Genomic DNA, 25,428 nt, shown 5'->3' with positions numbered 1-25,428 from the left:
AGGTTCTGGAAATATTTTGAAAATTGGGTGTATAGGATTTAATGACAATTTGGATGTGTGGTGTGATAGAAAACATAAAGGGTGACTCCAGGGTTTCTGGCCAAAGCACCCAGAAGAAGGATGCTGTGGTTAACTAGCGGAGGAGAGAATGGTGTGGAGAGATTTGAGAGTGGGTTTAGCAGCTCAGTTTTGGACCCTTTGAGTTTGAGCTGCTGATGCCATGCAAATGGAGATGGTGAGTTGCTGGTGAATACACCAGTCCGGAGGTCAGGGAGAAGGCGGACTGGAGAGGTACACGTGGGAGTCGTTAGCACATCTGTGGGATCTAGAGCCGTGAGATCCCTAGGTCAGTCACTATAGATAGGCAAGAAAAAGGTTTAAGACCTTTTTTTTTTTTTTACTGGTTCAGTAAGATATTTTCAATTATTTTATCTCAGTGCCTTTTATGTTTTACTATAAACTTTATTCAATATTTGGCCTGCCTGAAAATGTTTTTCTGTTTTTCACTGGAATTTCACTTCATCACTTTTAAAATTTTTCTGTTTGCTTTCAATATATAGTATTATATATTGTATATATATACCTGGCGGTGGGGGAGTGAAGTTGGATATGAAACCCTGTTGGCACCTCCTGATAGGAGGATTCTAGCACCAGCCAGGAGCAGTCTACACCCAGGGGGCCAGATCCCTTCTCCCTGAGGGCAAATGGATGCAGAAGTCTGAAGTCTCCTTCCAAGCCCAACTGAACAAGAGCAAGCGGAGTGTTTATATACCTCCCCCCTAGTCCTCTGCTTCATTACCGAAGAATCATAAACGATAATGTGATTTTTCAAAATGGGCTGTGCAGAAGACCTGTTGCTAGCTGGGTATAGTTTGCTGTGTTTCTTCAATTAGACACAACTAAGCAAAGATACACAAGAATAGGAGGGAACACTCTGGGGATTTAGTCGGTAGGAGAAGATTGACACTGCAAAGAGCAGAGCAGTTGAGAGGAGGTGAGAGAGTAGTCTCTGGACCCGTTCATCATCTGTGTTTCCCGAGGGGCTTGGGACCAGTGTATTTGGAGCTAGAGCTTGTCAGAGTTGATGGTGGGAGTGGGGAGAACCATGTCCCTCAAAAAGCAAAAGACCTCTGGGGCTCACCTGATGGCGTAGTAGTTAAGTTCACACACTCCGCTTTAGCAGCCCAGGGTTCTGGGGTGTGGATCCTGGGCACAGACCTACACACCACTCATCATGCTGTGGTGGCGTCCGACATACAAAATAGAGGAAGACTGGCACAGATCTTAGCTGAGGGCCAGTCTTCCTCACCAAAAAAAAAAATCCAAGACCTCTACTGCTGTATACATCTGTTTTTATACAAGTAATCCCTTTAGTTCATAAATTTCTTATTCCGGCTAATGACATGTTTATTCATGTATCTGAAAAATTAACAATTACTTCATAGCACCTTCTCAGCTCTTTTTTTCCTTTCTTTCTCAATTTTTCTACACCATGTTATCAGATGGTATGTAGTATTGAATTGCTGCATTCTCAAACTAGTGGCTTAAAAAAAGAATCACACAGACTGTGATATAAAATCTTGGGAAACTGAGATAGTTATTCATACCCTCTCTTGTTCCAAAAAGGACTCCAGTGGCAAACTTGGAGAGTTTGGGTTTCAAGTAGTTTGCTTTCTGTAATGAGGGCACCAGCCCGAAGCAGCCATGCTGGCCTTGTCAGCTGGGCCAGTGAGCAGCAGGGTTGGAGAGCAGCCGTGTTTTCCTGTATGCACCTGAGGTGTAGTGCTGGAAGCACGCGGGAGGGACTCTCCACTCTGCCTGCAAGAGCATTTGCAAACCTGACAGCATGGCGCCCAGCTGAGGATGTTGTGTTAGCCGACTTCATTTGAATAGCTTCAGTCTTCCCCCTCCTCTCTCTATATCTTTTTTTCCCTTTCCATTTGGGGTCATGTTTCTTCTTGGCATTTAAATAATCACCATTCCTGATCTAAAGATTGCATTTTAATTAATTTTCCTTACACCTGTGGACACACATTCTTTTGTGTCATTTGGGAAGGGTACATCATGCGTCTCCCCACTCCCTTAGTGTTTTGTGTTTTTCAAAGCGTGGCATTTTCAGTGCCCTTTTGAAGTTGAGTAAATCAGTTGTGCTCTTAAGTGACAGAAGTGGCATTTTTCTTTTTAAGGTGCCTTGGGCCTCTTGAGATCCAGTGCTGGTCAAGTGAAGCCTTCCCTTGTGAGTAGAACGTTGTTAGCCACCTCGAGTCACACGTAGGACAAGCTCAGTTTCCAGCTCTGATCAGCATTAACACCCATTAATGTGCTACGTGCAAGAAAGGATGAACACCCTCAAATCTTATGTTTCGTGATAAAAATTAGCAACTTCCAGAAACTCAAGAAACATTTGCCTTATACAATTGGGTACAAGGAGTTGCTTATTTATAGTTCTTTTTCACTTGGAGGTGTCAGTTTCCATATATGTTAGAGACCACCTTCCGTGCTGTTTTAGTCTGGTCTAGATCAGAGGGCAGCAAACGATGGCCCATGGACCAAGTCCAGCCCACTGTCAGTTTTTGTAAATAAAGTTTTATTGGGCCACAGCCATGATCATTTGTTTACACTTTGACCTTCGCTATTTTGTGCTGCAGTGGCAGAGCTGAGAAGTCATGACAGAGACTGCGTGGCCTACAAAGCCTAAAATATCCCCTATCTGGCTCTTTACAAAAAGATTTGCCAACTTATGGTCTAAAATAATAAGTTTTTAAACTAAAAATTTCCAATCATAATGCAATTTGGAATCATTGACATCTCTAGCTTTTTGAGGTTGTCAGGATGAGTCCATTGAGAATATAGCCAGTAGTTTAAAATAAATACACATTAAATGTTTAGCTTTCCAGTACTGTTTCAATTTCTACTGGTTATCAAAAGTTAAGTGAAGTGTGGAAATGTAAAATAAAAAGCATCAAGTCACACTAAAAAGAGAACACTGACATTTTACGTAAACCCAAGTATTCAGTTGCATTTTCCTGGGGCTTGATAACATTTAAAGCTAAAATCTTCATAAAGGCATAATTCACACATCTCCTGAGGTCTCCCTTATAAATCCTTATAAATCGCGCAAGATGGCATGTTTATAGCCCAAAGTGAAGGCCGAATTTGCCTTGACTAAAATCAAATGAGAACTTAGTTTGCTTAGGTGCCTGTGTTGTGCATGTATCTGTGAAGATTCCGATGCTTTTCTGATAGGTTAATTAAATTTTCCTACTAATGCATAGTTTATTTGAACTGCTGTTCTGTTTTCCGTAGGCTTTTGGTTGTTCCATTATGATAAGGACAGATCCCCTTTCTCCCGGAGATTTTTCCATCCCCATCCTTGGTGTCATTACAGGGTATTGTCACGCAGCCTGGACCCTGAGAGAATGTTCTCTCCGGGGCTGCCTTGTGCTTTGAGGGTGAAAGCAGAACACAAGGCTCAAAGTGAAGAAGCCTGCGTACTTGGTGGGAATGGTCTGCCTTTCTTTCCTGTCCGTTGCTGGTAAATGAGGGCAGAGGGGTTGTGCTAAATGCTGCGAAATCTAATTACCACTTGATTTATAGCCACATTCACACCGTGGCCAGGGGCGAGTTCACTGCTGTGAAAACACACGCAGTCCTGCGCGCCTGGAATGCTCTGCTCCCCTCTGCTGGCCCCTGCAGTTGGTCGCTGCTTTCCTTGGCAAGAGCACTGGGCCCACTCACAGGTCCATGGCCCCAGGGAAGCCAGGCGCAGGCTCCAGGCGGACACGGTGCTGGGCCGGGCTAGCTTGTAGAGCGCCTGAGAGGAGCTTGGCACTCGCACGCAAACACACACACACACAAACAAACAAACATGGTGCATTTAGGCAGCTGAATGCAAGGTTTTTGGCAAGGCTGCTCTTCTCCATTTCCTGGATATTGGGAAATTAGATCGTAGTTTATTTTCCTAAGAACTATAACTGGAGGCTCTGCCCTTTTAATTATTCTTATTTCTTGTACTGTTGTGATTCAAGCTTTGAGGATCCAAATTTTCCAAAACAGACTGTTATAAATTGAGAGTCCTTCTTTTCTGACCTTCCCACTCCTTTCGCAGTGACCTTTTAAAGCCCCCGGGAAGCCTTGGAAGCTCGGAACCATAGTGCAGCTTCAAGGTTCAAGTGCACATGTTGGGGTCAACTGCCGGGGACCCCAGATTCCACCACTCACCAGCTGGTAGCCCCGAGAAGGTGACTGACCTCTCTCTCAGCTTCCTCCGCTGTGAAATGGCAGTAGTATCTGCTTCATAGAATTGTTTCGAGGATGAAGTGGTTAATGTGTTTTAGCGGGGGGCCAGGCACAGAGAAGGTGTTCAGTGGAGGTCAGCTGTTCCTGGGCCAGAGCTGAGTGAGACTCGCCTCAGGCTTGTGTTACTTCTGCTCCCTCCCTCAGAGGTGGCTGCCAGACTGTGTTGCTTTGAATTGTCATATGTAGTGTCACTGGGATCACTTTGCCCCGTGGGGACAGGTATTTGATCACTGGTATGTTTTAGAATTGTTTGCATGAGGCTTTATTATTGTTCTTTAAATTCTCTACAGACAGAACCCTCCCTTACTAGCTGCTGGGGCCAGCTCCTACCTCCTGTCCCCTTTTGAAGCCATAAAATAGTTATTTTTATTTAAGAAGAAACTGAGTCTTAAAGAAATGAAGTAATTTAACCTAAACTTGTATAACTAGTAAGGAACAGAACAGATATTCAAAACCAAGACTTGTTCTTAAAGTTTCCATTGACCTCAAGGTGCTTAGCTGTGTGTTTTTAAGAGTAATATACAAGTCAGTTAGAAAAAGAGGTAAGTGTATATATTATATTCATATAAAATGCATATTAATTTCTTCCAGAAAATTGCTTTATTACAAACATGAGACAAATAAAAGGAAAATTGGTCAAGTAAAAGCAGAAGAGGCAAAAATAAAGGTTTTAAATGGGTATTAATGATGGCTAACTGTTTAAAATAAGCTTTCCAAGGGCCTACAAGTAGAAAAAATTATTCTCAGGTCCTGATAAAGTAATCTCATGGATAATGGCACAATATGACATTAAAATGAGTAAACTATAACTGTCATAAGTTCATATGGAATCGAGTCATCATGTTTTCTTTATAAATACGTGGCATACTACATATAAATAAGAGGTAGAAAGGTTCAGAAGAATTTAAAAATAATTTTATTAGGATATCAGATCAGTAATAAAACCTTTTTAAAAACTTTTTAGTAAGACAGTGTTGGTAATATTGTTTTTTTAATACAATATGGGGTTTTTTTTTTAAGTAAAATTTACAAATCTTAAGTGTACAGTTCGATAAGTTCTAACAAATTATACACAGTCATGGCACCACCCTAATAAAGGTATAGAACATTGCCATCACCCAGCAAATTCTCCCTTGGCACTTTCTAGTCAGTTCCTCCTTTTCCACCCCAAAGAAGAAATCATTGTTCTGATTTCTCTCACCATAAATTAGTTTTATCTGTTTTTAAATTTCTACAGTGGGGATCATGCAATAAATACCCTTTGTGCTAGTTCCTTTCCATCCATGTCATGTCTTTGAGATTCATCCTCGTTGTATCCGTAGCTCGGTCCTCTTATTCCGTTGTGTGCGTATACTGTAGTTTGCTTGTTGGTTCTTCTCTTAATGGATGTTTGGCTTGTTTCCAGTTGGGCATTTTGAATAAAGTTGCTATACACATTGTTGAACAAGTCCTTTTGTGGACGTGTGTTTTCTTTTATCTTGGATGATACCCCTGAGTGGAATCTCTGGGTCATAGGGTAGATGTTTGATTAACTTTTCTGTTAGCAGTGAGTGAGTTCCAGTTGTTCCACATCCTTGCCAACATTTGGTATTGTCTTTCTATTTTTAGTGATAAGAGGGCTATGAAATGATGTCTTTTTCTGGTTTAAATTTGTATTTCTCTTATGCCTGGTGACGCTGACTACCTTTCCATCCGCTTATAGGCCTTCATATTTTCTACTTTTGTGATGTATCTGTTTAAGTCTTTGGCCCTTTTTTTAAGTTGAATTGTTTGTCATTTTGCCTTTTCATTTTCTTAACAGTGTTATTTGATAATTCTTTCAAAGACCAATTGGTAATTCGTTTTTTTATAGTTAGTGTTTTTTGTTAGGAAATTAGGAAATTTTTACCTACTTCAAAGTTGCAAAAATATTCTCCTGTTTTTTTCTGGAAGCTTTGTGGTTTCAGTTTTAAACTTTTATGTCTATGATCTATCTAGGTTTATATTTTTGGTGGGAGGTAGGGGTGAAAGTTGACAGTTTCCCAAATGAATATCTAATTTTTCCATCATCGTTGGTTGAAAATTCTTTTCATTTTCCATTGAATTGTTTGAGTTCATTTGTCAAAAATCAGTGGTATATTTGTGGATCTATTTCTGGACTCTCTTCTGCTTCATTGATCTAATTCTTTATTCTTATTAATACCACAATGTTGGGATTCCCGTGTCTTTATGGAACAGCTTCCTGTCCTCTGTGTGGAGGATACTTTCTTTTCAGTGAGAATGCAGATGAACCACCTTCTGGTTCCTCACAGTGGATCACATTTCCACCAAGTGGGAAACGTCCCTAATCTGAGATTCTGACATGGAGTTTTGCAGGTGGAATGTGTTATGCGGTTGAATGACTGCAGTTTGTTCAGATATGAAAAATTTGGTGTAATATATTCCATTTCACTGTGATTTAGGTCAGAGAATAATGCTGAAAAGAAATGTGTATGAAGGCATGAGTGAGCAGACTACAGAGGAGCCCAAAACTGGTAAATCAAAAAGGAAGATAGGCTAACTGAAATTCCAGTTATTCTCACACTGAGACCAACCAATGTTTAAAATAATGCTTTAGTATTGCATTTTCTTGGTTGCCAATGGAGTATTTTTTTTCCTGTAAAATACCTTCTCTCCAAAGATACACAGCATCAGCATCTTTTGGAAGGACTGAAATTGTTGTTTTTCAAAAAGAAAAAAAAAAGAAGAAATTCTAAGTTCCTTTGCTGCAAATGAGGAAATTTTAAGAAAAGGAGTAATTACAAATCAAATAAAATCTCTTTTCTCCATCCTTCCTCCCTTGGCCTGTCCCGGGCTGGTGTTTAGGGCAGGAGACTCCGCCCGTTATGCAGGACCCAGGCTCTCTCGCCTGGAGCATCTCAAGGAGTGGGAGTATTCATTCTCATCAACTGCACCGCTCATCATTTCTGATGCAGGACCGAGGCCTACAAGGTTTTCTACTTACTTTACCCAGAGAAGCCAGGATCCACTGTTTTGTGAGAATGAGCTGCACCCATTGTAGACAAAGTGAAATTAACTAACCCCCCACATTTTCCCCCTTCCCCCACCTTTTTAGGATAATGGAACACCAGACACCATCTTTTTAAAGCCTAGCACTGACTCAAATTACGGATTCAAATTGTTTTTCTTCTTAAACAACAATAAAGACAAATGTGAAGATGATGCTTACCCTTTGGGTGAAGATGATTAAAACGAAAATCTTCTTTAGTCTGAATAACATCAAGCTATCAAGTGGCCGCTTTGTGTCACTGCTCTCTGGACTCCTGTGGTTCTTTTCCACTAATCTGTTAGGTACTTTATGCTGTTTATTCCTAATACAGAACATTTCTGCAATGTTAATTTAAAAGCCGTGTATATAATTTAGGATACAAAGCATTTTGTAGGCTTGACTCAGCCTTTATGATAAGAAACCTTTGTCTTGTGCTATTTCATGTAAGAGGAATTTAAACTGTCCCCTTCATTAGAAGACCTGCCTGCAGTGGAATTAAAATAGCTTCTCCCTGAATGGGAGCATTGACTTGGCAAAGATCGTGAGCAGTTATTCGAGAGGAATGTAATCGAATACTTGAAATTTAAATTAGCTTGTAATCTGACTTTGGAAATAAAGTCAAAGAGAAACCCAAGAAAGTTTCCTTAAGGTGAATTAATGTCCTTTAAATCACTTGCAGTTTCAAATCTAATGACATACACATGATACAAGTAAGATGCAATGAAGCTTATCTTTTCCATGGGCTTGTTCTCCCTGATACACTGATACAGAGTTTAGAAAAGGTGCCTTACATAGAGAGAACCCACATCTGCCAAAATGCCTTTCAGGGACCAATTTGGCAGCATAGTGGTTAAATTTGTGCGCTCTGCTTTGGTCACCCAGGGTTTGCAGGTTTGGATCCCAGGCACGGACCTAGCACTGCTCATCAAGCTATGCTGTCCCACATAAAATAGAGGAAGATTGGCACAGATGTTAGCTCAGTGACAATCTTCCTCACCAAGAAAAACAAAAAAAAGCCTTGCAAATATCAGCAGAGATTTACAAACTGTTCTGGTAACATTTGGAGGAAGAACTTTTTTCTTTATTGTATCCCTAAAGCATACATTATTAACCCAACAAAGAACCTCAAATAAATGACAAAGATTTTCTTCTTCATTTAGAAACTATTCACATATTCATATTTCCAAAGGATTCTTTCTCTTCAAATAACTTCTTCCTCATTCTTAAAGGACTTAATGTGTTTTCTGTTACAATCACTGAGTGGTAAACATTTCAGGAGACTAACACTTGTTAAATGAAAAAGGTCCCATCATTACCGTCACTGCCTTTCACAGGATTACATAATGAAAAAGTTTCTTTGCTATAAAAGAAACATAGAAAAGGATCTCTACATATGAAAATAGAAACAGGAGAAATATAGGGAATCTAGATACAGAAAACTAGTCACCATTTATGAAAAACTTATTCAAAAAAGAAATTGGGGTATGATTATTTTCAGTAGGGAAAAAAAGTCTTGGTTTTATAGGTAATTTCCCACTTAACCGTATAGATGGAATAGAGCACCAAGGCAAATTTCTGTTAAACAAATCCCACTTGCACATTAATTTCTATTGTGGAACTTAAAAAATTGGTCCCCAGATATAATAAAATTACCTTTAAAATGTATACATGTAAATGGAAATATCTTTCTGACAAAACCATCAAACCGTTATCTATGAATAATACTGAGCTATGGTTCATAAGATTTTAAAAACGTAAAAGTAAAAATAGAGGCAGTATAGGCAGCCATGCTGGAGGTGATTCCTCTGCTTTACTTTTTTAAACTCATCTTCCACTATGGTAAAAGAAAGTAGCAATCCATAATGCTTCAGAAACTTGCCACGGTTCCAGTCAATCTTGAATCATGCTAATGTTTCTAACTTTATAGCCAAAGAAATTATTTTCCATTTTCTCCGTCACTTAAATTTACTGGCTTCTTTATAGACGTTTAAACCTGACCATATCTTCCAAATGTCTAAGAATGCCCTTTGGTAAAAGGAGAGAGTTATCCAAATAAATAACTAAGGAAAGGAATATCTGAGCCCTCCTTAGCAATGAGGACTTGTACCAGGGCCAACAGAGACTTGCCCTCATGTCTGATAATCATCAGTAAATTGATTGACAATCCAGGCTGAAGTTTTGGTTCCCACCCTAGTGGTTTCACTTATGACTGGGAATGATGAGCACATCAAAACGTTGTTTGCTGAGGCTGCCACTTACTAGCTGGTTAGCAAAGCTAAGCTATACCCTGTCAGCTGGCTGTAGGCCAGATCCTATGACCAGGGCCCGAGGCAGCAAGAATCTCCAAGCCTGAGGCTTTAGAGGGGCTACTCATTAGAAATGTGCCAGCCACGGTTTTTTCTTTTCCTTGGGTAGAAGTGGGGAAAAAAATAGAGTTTTAACAAATAGTTTATGTTCAGTGTTAGTGATAACACAGTAGAAAAATTAAACAATTCAGAAAAGTTAAACCATGCAGAGATAAAAACTATGCACATTGTGGCATTTGCCCTTTTTCTATATATATATTCACAGAGCTATATGTATATATATAATAGAGATAATTTTAACAAAAATGGAATCATAATATACATCGATTTATGACTCTCACTTAATATTCAGCTATATTTCCATTTAATAAATAGTCTTCTATAATATCACCTTTGATAACTGCATAATGTTCCATATTTTTATTTATACATCATCGTTTATTTAACCAATTGGCTATTGTTTAATGTTAAGATTTTCAATTTTTTTTGCACACATCTTTAATTACTTGTAAGGTTTTTTTGCATGTGATCCCAACTATTTCCTCTGGATTATTTTCCCAAAGTGAATGGCCAGGGGTAAAGAGAGAGACATTTGTAAAATTTTAAGAAGCTTTTCCAAATTGTCCCAGGAAAAAAGTTGTGCTTTAAGTTCCAGAATTTCTAGATGTTATTAACAAACTCTTATCCGTATAGCATGTTCCATCTGGCTTGTGCTCTGGACGTGATGGTTATATGTTTACATTATATACTTCTTTTTCTGGGAGAGGGTCAGTTTTTCTAATAACGATAATATCATTTGGCCTGGATGTTTTAATTTTGCCATCAGCCAAGCAAGGAGAACATATATAGAGTAGTCCCCCACCTTGGAATGTGGGCATATGTTCCAAGACCCCCAGTGGATGCCCCAAACCATGGACAGTACAGAACCCTATATATATACTGTGTTTTTTCCTGTACATCCATACTTATGTTAATGTTTAATTTATAAATTAGGTACAGTAAGAGATTAACAATAACATATTGAATAGAACAATTAGAACAATATACTGTAATAAGAGTACTGTAGATCTTAGCAACCTCATCATAGGATTTTTTTTCTTTGCTTGTTAAGCTGAGAACTTTCATCTTTTAGAAAGCACTTGAAGGAAGCACTTTCCACTTCTTTTTGGCAGACCCAAATCCCCAGCATCACTACTCTTGTGCTTTGGGGCGGTTATTGAGTAAAATAAGGATTACTTGAACACAAGCACTGTGATAACGCGACTGTCGATCTGATAACCGAGACAGTTACTAAGTGACTAATGGACAGGTAGCATACACAGCACGCATATGCTGGACAAATGATTCATGTCCCGGGCGGGACGGAGCAGGACAGTATGAGGTTTCATCACAGTACTCAGACCGGTTTGCAATTTAAAACTTAAGAATGGTTTATTTTTGGAATTTTCCTTTTAATATTTTTGGACCACAGTTGACCAAATGTTACTGAAACCTCAGATAAGAGGGGGCTTCTGTAATGTTTACGAAATGCTGGGCACTCCCTAAATGCTTTCTGTATATATTACCTCATTTAATCCACACATCTTCATCCTCATGTTACAGAGGAGAAAATTCAAGCATATAGAAGTTAAGTAATTTACCCAAGGTTACCAGCTGGAAAGTAGCTAGATTCAGATAAAATATAATGGGGTAGAATGTGAGAAGTATATGGCGATATTGTTCTAGCAACATAATTCCTCCCAAGGAGTATCATTCAGGAAGTAACCTCCAAAGTTTTGATATGACCCTTTCAAGACAACTGTCCTTTCACCTCTACTGACTTTAAAAGTTTCAGGAAGACCCCAAATGAATTTCATAATAAATTATGTTCTGTAGTTACATATTTGTTTGGACAAAAGTCTGAGCTTTCAAAGTTAGTAACATTAAAACATAATTATGAACATTCGTGCCATGCATACTTGAAGTTTTTCCATGAAGCTTTTGCTTAAAATAGCCACATGCATTACTCATGCAAGATTATATACCTTGATGTTGGGCTGCAAGTGTGGAGATATGTCCAAGAACTGGTGCTGATGTTGTACAGAACTATTTAAAATGATAAAAAGTTCATTTAACTGAAATGTGTAGGTATTCCACTTTGGCAGATAAAGCCAAAATTTAGGACATTAGTCTATTTATTGTAATTTAAAGTTTTGTAGGAATCAATAGAGAGAGAGTCCAATCCTGGGTCCTTTTGATAGTACAGAGATGATTTCTGAGGTAAATGCTTCCCATCCTAGAAGATGCCTGTTCGCACTCAGAAAACATGGTATCATCTGAGAACAGAAGGGAAGCTAAGTGGCTCAGGACTGCTGCTACAACCTAACTCATAGCTCTTATTAGATAATAATATCTAATTGTTTATTATATTATAATATCTATTATATTATTATATATAAAATTATTTAACAATATCCCATTATTATGCCCACAGTAATTAATTTTTTGTATGTAGGAACAAACATGGTTTTAGTGAGAAGAGGAGCAAAATAGGAGCCAGTTGAGTCTGGAGTCCCTGAGCAAGTCCCGTAACCATCCCAGGCCCCTTTTCCTCATCTCTAAACTGAGGATGATAATAATAATACCTCCCTGACAGCATTTTGGGGAGTCTCAAAGCAGAAAATGCATGTGAAACTTCCTTGTCAATTTAAAGACTCTGTTCAGGTTTAATCATTGGTGGTGTTTTATCTGTCTCCTTCCCTGGTTTGGAAGGTCCATGTCCTCATCCTAGCACAGTATTTGACAAATGATGAGAGCTCAATAAATACTAGTTAAATGTCATTATGAGCAGAGGGAGGAAGTATGTAGATAACAAGGAACCCTATTTGAGAACTGAGTAAGTTCCAGGCACCAGCACAGGAGCAATGGTAACCTCTCAAACATGGGGTGTTGCCATGCAACGGGCAGCGTTCTCTGTGCTTTACAGGTAATTCCTATTTAATCATCACAAAAATCTTGCGAAGAAAGTTCTGCCGGTATCATTTTCTTGCTAGATGAGGACAGTGAGACACACATGAGGTTCAATAACTTGCTCTCGGGTGTTGGAGCTGGATGCCCTGTGGTCTGAGTCCAGAGCATGCCTGACTGTGGGTCGGCGCCTCTGGAGCCTCCTTGCTAGCACCTCAGCAGTGAAGGCGCTTGTAATTATCTTCAGGTTTTCGGTGCCCTGCACATTGAAAAGCACTCGTGTTTCCTGAGTAAAGACATGAAATCCTTTCAGTTTCAAGTAATTGTTTTTCTTGTGGCCAAGAATCTTTACAGACCACCCTGAATGACATATATATTAAGATTGCCCCATTTTATGTGGAAAGTCTGAGTGGAAATACAATTCATGGAGAAAAAGCAATATACCCATATATCCATATATAGAGGACAAGTCTTCCTAACATAAAACTATGGTCTTTGCTCCTCTGCTCCTCCCCACTGTGAGAGTCTAAAGCTGTCCCCAGTTGGGACTCTATCCACCTTCCAACCTTCTGTCTTGCTCTGTGTCCCCGGGAACCTGTGTCCTCGATGTCTCAGGTTTGTCATTGGTCGGTGGTGGTGAACACACTAGAACATTAGGACAAATTCTGTGTTTGAAGAAAATGCCTGCCACAAATGCCCAAGACAGCATCTTAAGGTACACCCAGCGCGGTGGCTCCCCTTTCTGAAACCCCTGCCTTCCTGCAGGCCCGCAGGTGCTTCCTGCCTCCCTCACCTGTGGCTCTGGCAGGGGAGGGCCATATCCCAACCCATGATCACATAACAGGTTCAATATATATTTCCTGAATTAGTGAAGCAATATCACCTTAGTGTTTTAGGTTCTCAAGTAACTCTCTCTTCTCTGTCCTAAGCTTTTATTTCTTAAGAGCTACAAGCAGGATGCTAAGGATTAATCTTATTCATTATTTAAAATCACTCCCATTAAGGTATAAATCACTGATGTCTTAAACCACCGCAGTGGCTTTGTTGTTGTTAAAGAGAGTTGTTGGTAACAGTAATTTTTAATTGGCAGAACGTCCATTCATGCAGGGCTCTCTGCTGTCCACATGCCATTTGGACATGCGTGTTCTGAAATCAACAACTGCTTACACATGTATGAAATGTCCATGTGCATCCTACCTTATCAGCTGAACAAACCCATGTTTGACTTATAGACCTATATAAATATAAATGAAAGGATGGTGGCAGTTTTTATTTCTGGAGACTATAGAAGTCCTTTTATTATGCAGTGCTTAAATTTGTCTACAATGAGAGATTTTTTAAATTCCCTGTAATTGATTATTTGACTGTGTAATTAGGAAACAATTATTTGGGTAAAAATGAGCTGTTCTGGAAGGCAGGTGAATCAAAAAAGATGCTTTCCTAAGAATACTCTGTTCATGAGATGCAGAATAAAACAATCTTAATGAAGATTTTTCTGAATCGAATTGTTTGTTAGGCAAATAAGTGTGCTTTTTGCATCAAAATTTCAAAGCTTTCTGATGTTACCCTAATTGTTCAGTTTTCTCAGATTTTCAGGGAAAAGTCATTTTTGCACTACTGTATTCCAGCTCTCTTCTTAATTCTGTCCACCTGCACAGAAGCACCTCTGTGGATTCTTCTTAATTTGGGACATTGTACTGAATGCTGTGGTTACCATTTGTTTAGTAGGGTTGAGAGCTCACCTCCAGGGCAAGAGTCTTGTGTACTTCTTATAAAAGTACACAAGGCACTACAAGATGCTCAACTGGATTATAAACCGAGCCCCACAGAGGAGACTCAGGTGATCTGCTTATGCAGCCTGGCAAGATGATCGTCCAAACATAATCATCTTTCTTAGTGGGCAGCTTCCCAGGAGGCCTGAGAACGGACTTGCCCAATGGTGTTCTGTGCAGACATACAAAGGAACCTCTGAGGTCCTATTGAGGCATTGGGGTCACTTCGTGGTAAACAGGACAGGATGCTAAGAGTCTGAAGAAAGAGGGAGATGAGAGCTACGCATGGCCTTTGGAGCAGCTGGAGTAATTTCCAGCAGCCTAATTCAATCGTTCCCAGCCCAGCCACATTACAACTGCATTGAGTGTCCTGTATGCCACGTTCTCAAAGAAAGAAAGAAAGAAAAGAAAAGAAAAGCCGATGTTTGGGTGTTAGGAACAGAAAAGGAAGGGACACCAACTACCCTTATGCTTTTTCACTGGTTGTCCTACACCCAGTAGCCAGAGCAGAATTGCATAGCCTGGGCATTCTTCTTTTCCTCGAAATGGGGGTAGGTGGCATGCTAGAGATCCTAGCATGGCTTTGAGGGAGCCAGCTGTTGGCATCTATGCCTAGCTCCTCGTGCAGTAACTTCCTGTTGGTGGCCTAAGATACCACAATGGAAATGCTACAAGTTGTCTATCCCAACACTTGCTGGCCCCCACTCTCTGCGTGGGCTGGGTTGTTTGGCTTGTCCTGGACCATCCTGGGCTGCTGATCCCTGCTCCCTCCTTTGGCAGAGCTGGGAGTAGAGTTGAGCTGGGGCTTCCCCCAGCCAAATGAGAGAAATGTCAGCCATGGTGGCCCAGCTTGTGGTCAGGCTTCCCCATGCCCAGGTCCTCATGCCCAGGTGTTCCTCAGAGCAGAAGCAGGCCCCCTGGGTCCCTCTCAGCAAGTTGGAGTTTGATAAATAGCTGAAATGGAGACACTCTTAGTCAGAATCTTCAGACGAGTCTAAAGTTATCTGGGAGCCATGGGCTTAAACAGAATCGTTTTTATTGTGTGAACCCTGATTTCTTTTCCAAAGGAAGAAAACTCTAACAGTGTTCTGTATGGAAATTCTTGATACACAGGCTTTCCTCTCCTCATTCTCCAAGGTTAGAGAATCAAACAGAACTTGGGGAAACCCAGTCGGTGAGGTAAGCTGTTTCTGTGGTGACTGTCTGCTCCTTCTTGGCCATTGTAGGAACTGTGAGATGTACACATTTTCATTCTTTTCAAGGAAGGATAAGTGAGGGTTTCGATTTAGAAATAATAAGAAACTATTACTAGAAAGAACTGGAAGGAATGCACCAGCAGTCAGATTTCCAGACAGCTTGGACCAGACCCTTTTCCTCCTCTCATGTATGCAGTTTGCAGCTGTGTGCCCCCCCTCCCCACCTTGTGTCCTCTGGCTCCCGCTGGCCTCTCCAGGACCTTCACAGCACTCAGCCCTCACCCATGCTCCAGCCAAAAGCCTGCTTCAGCCTCAGACCAGACTCTCCACCCAACTTACGTGCTTTCACAGCATCCTGCATTTCACAGCAGTTTCGTCTACCGTAATTACTCATTTGTTAATGAATCGCTTAATGTTTATCTCCCTCGTTAGAATGGAAGCTCCACTAGGAGTCTGAGCACGGTCTCACTCCTGCTGTGCTCCCAGTGTCCACCACAGTCCTTGCACGTAGTAGATGCCAAAAACTATTCATCGAGTAAATGAATGATTTTTCAGAATGAAGGATGAGTTGTCTGAAGTTCAAAGACAAAAGTGCTATTCCAGAGGTTAAAAAAATATATCGGCTCACCTCGCAGGGTGGCAATGAGACAGATCACCAATTAACTGTTACTCAGTTTCAGAACTAATATTGGTTCTCAGCATGTTGACAGATAAGATCTAAGAAAGGACAGTTTCTTCTTTCTCTTAGAAAGCGTCTGTTTAATGTCTTATACAAAACAGGCATGAGACAAATTAATCAAACAGCTTTTTAAAAGTACCTTTTTTTGAGCTAGCAGTCTGTTAAATGAAGAGGAAGGCAAAGTGGTTGGATGTTTCCTAGATAAATGCCTGGAAGTGTTACTGGTCTGTATCCTGGCAGCCTCCAGGGAGCTGTGCCTTAGGCCAAACCACTGAAGCCAGTTGCTCTTAGAGTTTTCGCTCCTGATGATGGTGATTGCGCTTTGATAATTCACATCGACGAGGCTTCGTGGTAGCACGTGCAGCAGTTATTTCCTTCAGCAGACTTGTCTCCATCCTATTTTCCAGAGTTTGTGGATGTGTCCACATTTCTACACAGTTGTTCACTCTTGAATTTATGGGCCGTGAGTTTCTGTGTTTTCCCTTGAAGTTTATGGGCCATGCCATTCCTCTCACTGGTTTATTTCCCAAACAGATTGTGGTGCACGAAGATTGGAGGATGAATACTGCCCTTTAGTCAGTATTTCTTTTCCATGGCTACTAATTAATCCCTGAGAATATTTGGTTCCTTAGAGTAAATCATTATGGCTGTTGAAGATGTCAGCGCTTTGTAAAGGTTTTCAAATAAAAAGCAAGGCAAAACAAAACTACCGAAATGAGAAGTTTGCATATTATCATTGGATTGGAACTTGACTAGTAGAACATACCAATTTCTGGGAATTAGGAAAAATAAATTTAACAGATTAACAGATTTGATTTAACATCATCCCAGAACTGTTAATTTTGCAAAACATACCAAGAAGAAAGAAATGACTTTAAGGGAAAACAAATAAATAGGCTGCAGGGACAAAGGTTGTATTCAACTAGACGTCTCTCCCTGTTTCACATAAATTTGTCATTTTAAATTTAATCAACCTCTTCATTATAGACTTTCCTCAATTTATATTCCATAGGAAACACTTTTCAAGTGTATAATACCATTTAATCTATTTTGCAAATTAATGAAAATTAATTATGAGACCAGACTTCCTAAAAATTCCTTTTAAGATTGGTTCATATAAAATTAATTGAAATTAGTGACTATTACATATCCAGAAAGAAGTAGGTGAAATAAGTTTTGTTACTACAGTGAATACCAATAATGGTTCTGTATGATTAATCATCTGCTGTTAGCTTGTCACCATGAATTATTTCTAAATGGTGTTTTTGACAAAGCTGTACGATGGAAAAGTGTTTCGGTACTTCTTTTTTGAGTAGTATGGTACTAGAAAAGAAGATAACCAATATGGTATGATGAAAAGATCACTACTGTTAATAATAGATTTATTTAGAACTCACTCTGTTCCAGGCCTGGTGCTGTGTGCTTAGTACTTAATAGCTCATTGGCAATAATCCTGCAAGGTGTCTCCAGTACTGTCTCTGTGAGACACATAGGAATCCAGTCAGTTGCCCAAAGTTACGCACGTGGGAAGTACCTTATCCAGAACTCAAACGCAGGCAGTCTGGCTGTTAGAATGATGCTTTTTACCTATGCATCAAGCTGCCTCTCACAGGATTTGGCTACTAGAATTAATTTTACCATTAAATTGTGCAGTGGCCAAATTTTTTCCTGTTCTTTAAATATATAATGTAAATATGGTATTGGTAGTATAAAAATTAAAGGCTTATGAAAAACTCAAGAAAGGTCAAAAGGCATACAAGCAAGTGTAGTATACAGATCATTTACTTAAAAGATAAATTTTAATATGTGGAATAAAATCCAAGATTTTATTTTTCACTTTCCCCAAAATTTGTGGGCATGAATGCTTCTGAATCTGACCAGGAAAGTTTGTATTTTGGTCCGATACATTATTAGACTAACTGTATGGTCAAGTCTGGCTTGATTATCATAAATCATAGAAATGAACAGAATTTACTTTAAAATTTTATAGATGGTGGATTTCCAAATTTTTCTTAGCTAGCAGTTTTAGTCATCTTTAGCCTCAGAACCAGATTCAAAACAAAATATCTTCTCTGACAGCTGGTCATCATTTTATGCTTACTCTAGGCAAATTATTTAATACTTAAGATCGTAAAAGAACTCCACAATGACTTTAACTCCATAATAATTTTACCTGGATTCAAGAGTGGGCAAATGTCTTTAATTTTTGCTTTTACAGTTACTTCTGATATCTCTTTTCTGTCTCTGGTAACTCTGAATTATTATTCATCACTGTAGTCAAGATTATGATTTTTGACACCTTGATTAGCACTTTTCCACTCTGGATGGAAATTTGCATGGTATTTCAAACTACATTGAGAGATTAATTAGCACTTTAGGACAAATAAGTGGCAAATTGCTAATTGGGATAAATAAAGTGAGACAGATTTTATAGCACTACCGCTAATGTCTTCAGGGTATCGATTTTATTATTTATTCCCCAGTGCTAGAATCTGTTAAGTTTAAGTATGCTGGTGGTACTGTACATTGATTTAACCACTCTTTGTTTCTCTAGATTGGCGGAAAAACAAGAATGCACTTTAAAAATCACTTATAGTTTATAAGGTGATACATTAATCCTCAAAATGACAGGAAATCAAGATGATTTTGTCAGTGGGTTTAATTTATTAAAATCTAATTTGCTCATGTGCTTTGCTCCAATAGCTCTGTGCTAGCAAACTAGCTATAATTAGATTAGCAGCCAGCTAAACGCTGGTGACAGCCTGCGCCTCAGAGAGCATGTGCTGGATTCTGCATGAGCCTCTCCTCATTGGTTGCTAGCCTTGCTGCTCGCTGGTTTGATAGGTTTCCACAGTACTCTCTATGCTGCATTGGAGACATAGATACAGAGATACTCGTCTGTGTTCTTGCAACGGTGGAGGTGCTTAGCTGGTAACGTTAGAGAAGGAACAAGGCACTGAAGAGAAGGCGTTCGTCTTTGTTGTCAGAGCATCGGCAGTCTCCGGCTGCCCGCTGCCAAAGGAGATCAGTGAAGAAGTTTCAGTTCATGGTAATTACTTTGAGTCTTTATCTAGCAGGAAGAGCAGGGCCATGCATGAAATGAAGCGTGTTCATCATGTCATCTGTTTAATTTGATCTTGCTTTTGTTAATATCATGCGTATTCCAGCGTTCCATGCTAAAATGTGTTCTCCCGGAAAAGGCTTGGCTGGTAAACAGCCACCGTGTTCATGAAGGACTATTGTTTCTACCTGGATTCAAGAGTGCATGTGCTGGGGAGTGATTCTTATTGGTTCTCTTCTGTTTTGGAAAGCCTGATGTTGCATCAATTTGGGTGTCTTTGGAGATGCGTTTCAGTATCCGGTCGACTTTGTTTGCTTTGAGACCACACTCTCTTGAATAATGAGCAATCAAGGAGAGTTCAGAAACACACTTTAATTAGGACAGGGCAGTGATCCTCCTGAGTCGACAGAGGGTCTTAGCAGAAGTAATGTGCTATTGTTTCTTCAAAAGATGTGTGCAGCCTTCATTTTGGATGGTTTTCTTTGTTTCACCTTTTGTAGTTCTCATTAAGCCTTTTTGGTATAGAGAATGTTAGAGTATCCTATTCTGCCAAAAATACTTATAGGTGTGTATTCAGAAGTGCCAAGAGAATTTTTGACTCTGGGCTTTGTTTAAAGGGACGTTGCTTTTGGAGTGGAAGTGAAATCTCAGGAAGGTGGGGTTCTTCCCACTTAGACGGATGTTTGACATTTAAAAATTTCTGTTAATGGTCACGTGAATTTTTTGGCAAATCAAACAATAAATAATCTTAAGTTCTGTAATAAAGATGGTACATTCTGAAGGAAAAATCTTTAAATGGCCAACGCTGAGCTTAAAGAAACCCAAACAAATGCCATGCGAGTTTTTGCTTCTCAGTGCACCTCCTCCATGGAGTTCTATTTTATTCCAGAAGAGCCCCCTGCTACCATTTAGTCCCCAGACTTAAAAATTGATGTCCTGACCATATCAGACTGTGGGGCCCACAGAAACTTGTGTATTGAGTCAACGGTCACACGGCTGGCAGGCTGCCACCATGCGTCTGGTATCAGTGGAGAGCCCTGCTGATAGCTGAAAGCTGTCGGGAATTAGTTCGCTGCTCCTGAAAAGCCAAACGATGCCATTGAAGTATTTGGTTGAAATAACTCCTTTGGTTTAGAACAATATGCTGGTTAAGAGGGTTCAGTATATTCTTTGGTAGAGGAAAACTTCAGAATATTAGCAGTGCCTCACTCCCCCTGCCCCAAAATTCCCTCCCTAGTCCATCCTGAGGAGTGGTAAATCGTCTAGTGTAATATTTCTCTCAAAGAACAGTTTTAAGGAAAAAAATAAGGAATATTATGAAAGTTTGTCATTTGTTGTAATGCAGTATTGTCTATAATTAGAAAGTTTGAGAGTCGTTCGTTGCACCCCAGTGTCTCTATGACTTTAAGCAATCTGCAGTGTTTTCAGTGTTAAGATACCATGTGTGGCGCAGTGAGCATGGAAAGGGTCGCTCTGCTGAGAGGACTTGCTTCCCATTTGGACTCGCTCGCTGCAAACCACGCCTTGTCGGATTTCAGAAGGTGCGGAGCCATGGGGGAGAGCGCAGCTGAATAGAGTAATTTTGCTCTTCTTCCCATGTGCAGACCCCGCCTTCATTCTTTGCCTGATGCGCTTCCTGCTGCGGATACGGAGAGTAACCTTTCTGTGTATCAACAGTTAGTCTTGGACACTCATTTTGGGAAGAATAAATTGATATAATTCTATAATTGTCTCTCCCCCTCCTTCTCTTGATCTCCTAAAATCCTTCCTAAATTATCTTGGTCTTAGAGAATTACTAAGAAGTAGACTGCCTTAAAAGTAAGTTATTGTTGTCCAGCGTAAACATTGTCAACCTTCGGTGAGCAGACCCTGTTAAGCCGTGTGTCACGGAAAGCTTGGGAAGTAGTTCTAAGTGATGACTCTCAAGGGCTGGATCTTAAAAGACTTTCTGTATTTAGAAGGAACTTCTTACAAATGTAAATATCAATGTGTGTGTATATTGTGTAATATACTGTGGTATCCTAAAGGACCTCTCAACGTACATACTAAAGGGGCATTTTTCTAATAGCACTAAATAGAATGTTACTTACATTTTTGCAGAGTAACAATATCTGCACTTTTAGCTTCAGATGAATCACATCTTAACTTTTTTTTTAACTACATTAAGGGGAATCTTTATTTATTTCTGAGAAAAAATAAATAAATTTCTTGGACACTGAAATTTTTTTCTCTTCCCTTCTTCTAATTCTGTAGCTCTTTACTGATGAGAGAATGACATTTCTGACCAATCAAAAATAGGTCTATTGGCGTGAACTAAAGTATAAAACATAACATTTTAAAAGTAAAACATTATCTGTTGTAAGTGATACTTTCTAGCTTTTTCTCTTGGGGGCTTATAATCACAGCAGGAAAAACGGTAATCAGTTTAAAAATGAAATATCATTCCATACAGAATATGATGTGCCACAAAGCAACTTGGGCTGAACAAGGCCTGAAAATAATTGTGAAAAGGAAGGATGTAAGAGTTCCAGGGGAATACGTATAGGTGGCTTTGTGGTTCGTCACTTGGGCATCTGTGATATCAAAAGAACTAAGGGATATTTGTCATTAGCAATTGATAAATATTTCAGGGTTGACCCTCCAAAATTTGCCTGGATTGGAAAAATATTTGAAGAAACATTAGGCCTCTCATCTAAGTGTATTTAGTTTTTCTTTCATTATTTTATTCTGTAATTGTGGGTATCTTCCACGTACTAGATTCTGTGCTAAGCGTTAGTGAGAGAAGATGGAGGGCACAGCCCGCCCTGCCAGAAGCTGCCTGTTGAGGAGGAGAGACAGCGAAATAAATAGTAGGGGTGCAGGGAGCAAAACAGAGGCACTTAGCTTGGCCATCCTAAGGAGAGGTGACCAGTTCTTTAGAAAGGTGGAGGAGGGTGCCAGGGAAGTGTGCAGGAACAGAGAGAGTAGTGCCCAAAGCCTGTTTCCCATCCATTTTGCACTACATCCACTACTGTTAATGTTAAGTAAGAGTTGGTGAGGACCACAGATGTCTCATATTCTATATTGATTTTTGGTTTCACCATGTCATCTTATTTGTGATCTCTGATAAATGTAATAAATATGAACTATCATTTCTTTTCTTCCTCCTACTACCTCTTTTCAGAATACACAGCACATTATTCCATGGAAGTATTTGTATTTTAATAGATTTACATCACATGGGATTTGAAAATTTTTTTTAAAAGTACCCAATAATTTAAAAAGGCATCTTAAGGGGCTGGCCCCGTGGCTGAGTGGTTAGGTTCGCGCGCTCTGCTGCAGGCGGCCCAGTGTTTCGTTGGTTCGAATCCTGGGCGCGGACATGGCACTGCTCATCAGACCACGCTGAGGCAGCGTCCCACATGCCACAACTAGAAGGACCCACAACGAAGAATGTACAACTATGTACCGGGGGGCTTTGGGGAGAAAAAGGAAACAATAAAATCTTTGAAAAAAAAAAAAATATCTATAAAAAGGCATCTTAAAGGAATCAGAAAATTCTTTCATTACTGTTGTACTCTTAAGTAATTTAATGATTACTCTGGAACTATTTGCTTTGCCTGGAATTATCATTTGCTATTAGATGCCTGTTGACTCTTTTATTTAGTTGACTTTTATTTATGTTGTATGTACTCATTAAAGACAAGCTTATAAAATTTGGGTTTGGATTATAACACCTGCATTTAACCTTACTGTGTTTAAGGCCTACTGCTCTCCTTATACATTTAATTTAAATTAGACATATTTTAAATCTTGCCAAATTTGGAGGGCAAGTCCACTTTACACATCATATATTTGCTTTAGATCTTGCTGCCAGTAAAATGTCTACATGAAAAGAGACTCTGCATTTCCGATAGTGCAGGATCCTCCTAATTCTATAGTGTTTTGCCTTAGTCAGGCTTCCTCACTTACTTTTTCACAGCCCGTCCTTGCCCCATCCTACTCGCTGAGTTGGAAGTATCATTCTTCAGAGCTGATTGCCAAAGCCGGCAGCTCTCTGACCCTGTGGCCTCTGGGAAACAGCTCCTTTCTCTTTTCCTCGTGTCTCTGATTGTTCCTTCCCTCTCTCCATTTCTACCCCCCTTTTAAGTAGACATTCTGCAAGGTTCTGTCGTTCATCAGCTTCCCGTCCCCTGCTTTCCCTTGGTTGGTTCATCCATTGCCACAGACTTAGCTGCCACTTCTGTCCTCTCATGTCCCTCTGCTCCAGCCACACTGGCCTCTTGTGCTTTCTGCCTTGGGGCCCTGGCTGTGCCTCTGCCTGGAATGCACTTCCCCCAGTAGAGCCATGGCTTATTCCCTCACTGCCTTCAAAATTTTGCTCAAATATCTCCAGCTGCCATCCTGGTGGGACATTCTGAGTTAGTATCTGTTGTATTTAGTCTCCTGTCTGGATTGTAAACTTGGAAATCAGAGATTTATGTCTTAACTCCCAGAGTCTTGAACAGAACTTGGTCTGTAGAATGTGCTCAGTCAGTACTTGAATGAATGTCAAATGAGTGACTATCAGCATGGGAGTGTTACAGTGCAGGTGAAGGGTGATCCCGTGGCTGTCAGGAGCTCTGCCCCAGCCAGCTGAGTGGTTTGTACCGAGCCCTAGAGCCTAAATGGGCCTCTGTTTCCTGTTCTGAAATGAGGATTGTGTACCAGATGGGCTTTAAGGCCTTTTGGAATTCTTAACACTCTGTCCTACCTTGGGGAGGCCCAAAGTGGGGACGGGCAGAGCAGCAGTTCCGAAATGAGATGATGTTGTGTAAACCTTTATTTATATGACTTCTCACAACTTGATGTTTTATATTCTTTTTTCTGTATAATTGCTATCTGTGGTTAAATGTCTCCTCTAAAAAAAATTTGAAGTGTGCAAAACACTTATCTTCTGACTGAAAAAGTATGTAAAAACTAACAATTTTGGTTAACTAACATGTTTATCTATTTTTTAAATTTGTTGACCAATTTTTAAAAGAATCATCACTTTCTGTTGCTATATATAGTATTTAATAGCCTGCCTATTTTTGTCAATTACAAAGGCAGTCGCAATCTTTTTCTTCTCTATTTTTAGATATTTCGTGCTGCAGAGAGTACTTCAAGACAGGAAGGATTCCCTGTGTCTTCTGCCTACCTTCTCTAAAATCCTCATTCCTCTTTCAAGTAAGTGTACTGCTTTGCTTTGATCCATTCTGAGCAGAAGGTATTGATTCACTCTGAAAACTGGTGTCATTATTATGTTAAGACAAAGAGGGTGAGGTTTCAGATATTTCGCTGTTTAACAACAACAACAAAAAAGAGTCCCACCTTTGAGTCCACTGCCAGAACCACAATACCAATAATGGTGATTTGCTTTGCCAAGGGTTTCCAATGATGTGTCTTCTATGTATCTGCTAGTATTATGCTTTCTTAAATGCTGTGTTATATTTATCAGTAATCTCTCAGATATTTAGAAGTGCATGGATTTGAAGACAAAATTAAAAAATGAACATATTTACACTCCAGTGAGAAGTACACTGTCTGTAGTTGGGGAATGAGATGGTGTTTTCTGACAGGCCAGATAATGTGGGACTGGCAGCAAGTGCCCTGGGAGAGATTTTTGCAGTATGGCCTCCCAAGGGAGGCTGTGTCAAGAGGGCAGAAGCTAACGCCAACTGGGAGACAAACTGAGAGGGTAGGGCAGGTGTTGGAGGACAGCCAGCGGACTTGGGAATGTGCACGCTCCATGGAAGACACTACTGGGTACATGGCCCCACGTCCACACCATTCCCGGATTCCTTTCTAGTTTCCACAAGCTGATGGAAAGCGTGGAAACATCCTATAGCCAGATCCATCTTCCCACGAAGGAGCTGAGGAAGTGGATGAACAGTTGTCAAGGTCCAGATGGTTCCTCCCTTTTACAGAGGGGCTGGGAGTTCAATATCACCAAATGAAGAGGTTGGGAATGTTTAGGAAAGTGGGAGACAGCTCTCCAGTCTCCAGCAGTAACCTGAGGAGTGGTAAAGAGCAGCCCTCATGAGAACATACAGGCTTAACCTCGGTGCCCATATTCCAAGTGATCACATGCTTTGATTTGATTGACAGCCTTCTTGAGCCTCCTTTTCAGCATCCATATGT

At 40.0% G+C, this 25,428-nt stretch overlaps 1 protein-coding gene across 9 annotated transcripts in view; it reads left to right on the top strand.

Annotated features, from left to right (window-relative positions):
* Positions 1-25,428, top strand: part of FAM110B (family with sequence similarity 110 member B) — a 145,127-nt gene that overhangs the window by 58,096 nt on the left and 61,603 nt on the right. For 5 of the 9 annotated variants that reach the window (XM_070221521.1, XM_070221524.1, XM_023648566.2 and 2 more), the window contains one exon: positions 24,386-24,474. The exons of 1 other annotated variant lie outside the window; for it this stretch is intronic. The gene's annotated coding sequence lies outside the window, so the exon portion shown is untranslated. Of the gene's footprint in view, positions 1-2,186; positions 2,237-19,034; positions 19,276-24,385; positions 24,475-25,428 lie in introns of those variants that run through there. 3 more of the 9 variants (XM_023648568.2, XM_070221523.1, XM_005613112.3) reach the window with 2 other exon arrangements.

This window comes from Equus caballus, chromosome 9 (assembly GCF_041296265.1).
Source record: "Equus caballus isolate H_3958 breed thoroughbred chromosome 9, TB-T2T, whole genome shotgun sequence".
Classification (NCBI taxonomy): Eukaryota; Metazoa; Chordata; class Mammalia; order Perissodactyla; family Equidae; genus Equus; species Equus caballus.
The sequence above is the reverse complement of the archived record's forward strand: the minus strand, read 5'-3'. Positions and strand labels throughout refer to the sequence as shown.